The sequence below is a fragment of the Triticum dicoccoides genome, chromosome 4A (assembly GCF_002162155.2).
Source record: "Triticum dicoccoides isolate Atlit2015 ecotype Zavitan chromosome 4A, WEW_v2.0, whole genome shotgun sequence".
Classification (NCBI taxonomy): Eukaryota; Viridiplantae; Streptophyta; class Magnoliopsida; order Poales; family Poaceae; genus Triticum; species Triticum dicoccoides.
Genome location: NC_041386.1, coordinates 676,278,291 through 676,283,616, shown reverse-complemented (window position 1 = coordinate 676,283,616; position 5,326 = coordinate 676,278,291). Strand labels below are relative to the sequence as shown.

Here is a 5,326-nt window from a genome sequence, read left to right as displayed (position 1 = left end):
GCTCTGCGCCGCCTCCGGGGTAGTCAATCTCTATGATCGTCACCGGGGCCGTGCCGTCCGTACCGATGGTTCTTCCGCCGGTCGTGTTGACCGGCTACCATAGAGTCTTTCACCGATCCTATGATTCGGATTTTTTCTCTCTCGCCGATCAATTGAATGGTGTTCTTTTTGGTTCTCCGACCTAAAATTGGTTTCCGTCGCTTGCCGCCGTTCGTCATCTACAATGCATGTCTACTTCATCAACATCTTCGTCGACCCCGATGAGATCCGGTTGCCACATGACGCCTCGGCTTCGCCACGCGACCGGTACGCTAGTCCGGCTGCCTGCTCGTGCGCTGGGTGCGCTGGGCAGCTGGCTTGTCCGCGCCGGCCGCGACCACTCATCACCCGTCCCACGGGCGTGGTGCTGCTCGGGAACTCCTGCTGGCGCAGAGATGCATGTTGGCCTGTTGTGCTACTCCACAACAAGCTGCTCCTATACGTATCTCATGCGGACAGAGGTTGCATGTCCCGTTGTCTGACGCTAGCTGTTGGTTCTGATCAACTACACGTCGTGCACCAAATCCAATGAAGATCGTCATCGTCAAGTATACGCGCCGTTACACCGACTGAGCAACGGGGCTGCAGCTGAGTTGTCCCTTTAGACCGCAGCGTCAACGCCCATGGTTCTACCCGCGGCTGCACCGACCCGCATGCTGCCACTGCGTCGCCGTTTCGGGCCGTAGTGCCGCGGCCCGTGGTCCACCGTCGTCCCGATACCGTCTGCTCCAGGCTGTCTTCGTGACTGCACCGACCCTCGTGCTGCTGCCGCGTCACCCCATCGGGTCTTAGCGAGCATGACACGCGGTCCCTGCCGTCCCACCGTGGTTCTCCCTGCAGATGCACCGATCTGCACGCTGCCACTGTGTCGCCCTTTGGGCCGTAGTGCCGCGGCTCATGGTCCACCGACGCCCCGAGGCCGTCCGCTCAGGTCGTCTCCGTGGATGCACCGACCCTCCCGCTACTGTTGCGTTGTCCTGTCGGGTCGTAGTGAGCGTGGCACGCGGTCCCTACCTCCGCCCTGAGGTCTTCCACGCCGTCGCCCCGACCCGTGCGCTGCCGCTGCGTCGCTCCTTCAGGTCGTAGCGCCGCAGCACGCGGTCCACTTTGCCGTCCACGCGCGTCGATTTCTGTGTGGTATGCGCCGCGCCGCCTCCGTAGGTGCAGAAATGCCACCGTCCGCGCCGGTCTTTGTTATGCGGTCGTGTACTTCCTTGCCTACTTCGAGCACCGTCGTCGCGCTTCTGACCTAGCCGCCACCACCTCCTTAGGCCGTCGCCGCCGCTCTTGTTCCCTGTCCACGGCGACTACCTCGACACCGGCCTCCCCGACTCGACATCGACCACGACGTCTCTCGCACGGCTACCTCGATCACGGCTACACCACCCTACGCTCTCGGCTACCTCGAGAAAAGCACAAAGGGATACCGCCTTGCTTGAGCAAACTTGTCGGTTTTCACTCCAGCCATGACTTCCCCGATGCATCGACCGTTACGACTGTGATGGGGTGTCCGTCGGTTTGCCTTCGGATTCTTCTCCAGTCTCACCGTGTGCGTTGCTATAGTTGTGACTGCAGGGGCATGTTGAGTATATGATTATTAGGATGTATAGAATAGACTAGGATTTGGTCATGTCTTGTCTTGTACTCCAAGTTGGCCATTGTACTCCTATATATATGCCCACGAGGCTCAAGCAATACATCCAACTATTCCATCAATTCCCCTATGTCCGTTCTAACAGTGAGGTTTACGTGTGCGATATTTGATGATAAAATATCTTCTAAATTCTAATGTGATGGTTCTTATAAATTATCTTCCGCGTCAAGTCCAGAACTTGATATTCTAATACTGTGATTACTTGTAAATTATTTTAGGACACAATTAGGAATTTAGTGAAAGGGCAGTTACAACAATGTAACTTCCTGAAGCTAAAAAAGGAAGGCTTTCATTTCCAGGGAAAAGAGTACACCTCCGGATGTATGGTTTCATCAATCGATGGGTATAAAAATATGCTTTGAGAACAAAAGTGGACTAAAAGAAAAATACATCTACAGGTTCATGGTTCTTTCCGTTCTTGAAATACATTAAATCTGTACACCTACAGTTTGAGAAGGGCTAATAACACATATTTTCTTCAGTCTGCACTGCCATTTCACAACCTCTCACATATTTGTCACTCCTGCCTACTGGTTAAAAGCAATGTCAAAGCTAATACAGTAAGCTTTATGTAAAAAAAGGTTTCTTGACAACTCTCAGATATGTCTCCAATAAAAATGCTTCAAACAGTTCAGTTCATTTATAAGTAGAAATGCTAGCATATACTGAGTTTAAATAAAATCAAATATGAAGGTGGCAGGAAACGGTGTGTTTGACCTCTTATCCTAAAAATCAATGGCTTGAATGAAGCATGAGTACATTACGAAACCCCAAACCCTAAGCAACAAATGCTGAGAGATCTCGAGCAGACACAATTCAATACCATTTCAAACTTTGGGGCTTCCCAGAAACCACATTGTATGGACCACCACAACACTAAAACTAAATATAGGCGTGCTCATAGCCATCACGGGGTATAGAGCCCCGCCAGGCAGGGGAGCGGCGTGCAGGCAGAGCACGGGAGAGCTGGGGATGAGGGGTTGGAGGAGGAGAAGATGCGGTGGCAGTGGCTCGTGCTGGATCTCCTTATCCACCGCCGCCGGCTGCTCTCCAAGACTCGCGTCGGCGATAGGATCCCGTGGGGAGGCGCAGAAAGGTGGTGGCTTGGGCCAGAGAGAGGGAGGGCAGAGTAGCGATGGCGTCGGCTAGGGTTACCTTGGATCCAATCACTCTTTTCTCTTTACGCACGGACAAGCCACCCACATTGCGCCACGCAAGGGCAATAACATGGAATGACAAATTTTCCCTCGGTGGCCACCTAATTTTACAGGCGGTGGCACAGGCCCCACGCCTATTTAAACCTGCATCGGTCGCGCTGTGCTTCAGAGTCAATGACAGTGGCGGACCACCCACTGTGCGACCCACCAGTCAGCGAGATAAAGAAAAAAAATAGAAGTAAGAAAGAAGCAGGACTATTCATTGGTTGTCACATCAGTTCTGATCCAACGGCTGGGATCGATCCATCAAGAAATCCAACGTCTAGAACTCTTTTGGAAGCGCAATCCGACGGCCCAGAATCCAAATGCCCGAGGAGGTTCAAGTTTTTGCACCTTTCTCATAATGGGATGTGAAACCTCCGTCCTGAAATAAAATGTGAGGTGAGACTGTTTTTTTTTTTTTACGAATAAGGTGAGACTGTATTCTTGACACCATAGGAAAATAAATGCTGATAAGAACTGTACGAAATATTTGTGTTGTTCATCCTTAAGGATGAAACATTTGGGCTCTGTTTGGTGCCCCTTGTGTTTCTTTGTTGGTGGCTGGATTCAGTTAGAGGCAGTTCAGTACTCACTGCTACTGCTAGCTGTTGAATGAAGTCAACTTTGGACGGCCAACTCACCCGTCCTTTCATCTGCCCAATCTACAGGCAAGCAATTTGGATCAGGAATGGGAGGCCGAGACGAGACGAGACTCGCCGTAGAGGTCAATAAAGGGCTGGCCAGGCCACGGCTTGAAGTAACCGGAAGCCTGGAGCGCGGTGTCCTCGGCGACGTACGACATAACGAGCCCGATGGACGGGCCGCGCCTGTTCGCCCTGTCGACCTGCCACCGCACCCGGTCCATCCCGGGCAGCGCCGGCAGGGCCGTCAACGGGGAGCTAGTCAGCAAGCAGAGTAGCAGGACCAGCGGCACCATTTGGCGGCTCAGGCCGGGGAGCTCCATGGCCATGGCTAGTATGGACTGGGAGCAAGCAGGCTGGCAAGTAGCACACTTTCAAATTCAGTGTGAGGGGATCGGGTAGCTAGATCCGTGGACCACGATGATCTGTGAAGATGTCTCTGCCATGGATTGGGCACATTAAGGAAGACCATTTGATAATGTTATACCGTATTATCATCTGTGGGGCAGAGCTTTTGGAGCATCAACGTTGCAAAACAGAGGAGGATTACTATAGAAGCAAGTTGCATAGCTGTTAATTACATATACTCCCTCTGTAAAGAAATGTAAGGCCCTGTTTGATAGCTCTTTATTTTCGAAGTATTCTGGAAATACTACAGTTATTAGGATTACCATGGTTTTAATTACTTTGAGCTGTTTGACAATCACTAAAAACTATGCTATTAATACTACAGTTTTTCCAATACTATGGTATTTTCTCTGTTTTAAAAAAAGAGCCTCGGACCTTTTTTTTTAAAACCGAGCACGCGAAAAGAACGAGAGCTCATAGTTATCTTCGCTCGCTCCCAAGCCGCCGCCCTATTGTCTGTGGAGCTCGTCTTGATCGGGCAGCCATGGACAGATCAAGGAACGGCAGTACAAGTACAATGCACTGCGAACTGCCATGGTCGATGGGGCGGAGCAAGCTGGTAGACCTGTCTCTTTCCACGCCGATGGCAACGCGGATGAAGGCCAAGCTGTTTTAGTTCACGAGCAGCTTCGCCGTATGGTCCACTGCCTCCACGCGCAGCTCCTGATTATCCCAGACGCGAAAGAAAACCAAGCAGCTCCGGCAACGTGCAGCTCCGCCGTTGACCGCCTCCCCCTATTTGTTACTTCAGTAAGCGTAACAGCGAGATTGTGCATGGCGCGTTTAACTTGGCCATTCAGTTAGTGCATGATCGTACGTCGGTGCCGTGCATGGCAGTTCATCAGTTTGCAGATGTCTAGCTAGCTCAACGCACAATTCGAAACTGCTTCCAATGGCTCTTGCCAAACAGATCCACTGTATTCTAAATACTTCAAAATACTCTATTATGGCAAAACCGTGGTATTGTGTACCTACAGGCTAAATTATTGTAGTTTTCAATACTTTAGTTTTTTTAATACTTTGTTATCAAACGGGGCCTAAGAGTGTTTAGATCACTACTTAGTATTGATCTAAATGCTTTTATATTTCTTTATGAAGGGAGTACTTACTTAACTTGATTGCTTCGAGTGTAAAAAATATTGGTACAGACGTACCGTACCATTTTTTGTTTTGCTGCATTTACCAACTTAACTGGGACGGCTCCTTGTGCACCGGAGATGACAAAACATGTTTCAATTTAGACTCCATGAGACACGAGATGTGACGACGTGTCCGTATGTACGTATGTAGGTAGGGGTTTTTCAAAATGGCCCAACCCCAAGCTGTGAGGGGTTTTCTTGTAAGTGGCTTCAAGGCAGACTCTAATTGATTTATTTTTTTTGAAA

At 50.3% G+C, this 5,326-nt stretch overlaps 1 pseudogene; it reads left to right on the top strand.

Moving 5' to 3' along the window:
- LOC119284056 overlaps nucleotides 1-1,922 on the top strand; it is a 4,143-nt pseudogene extending 2,221 nt beyond the window's left edge.
- Nucleotides 1,923-5,326: the final 3,404 nt, after the last annotated feature.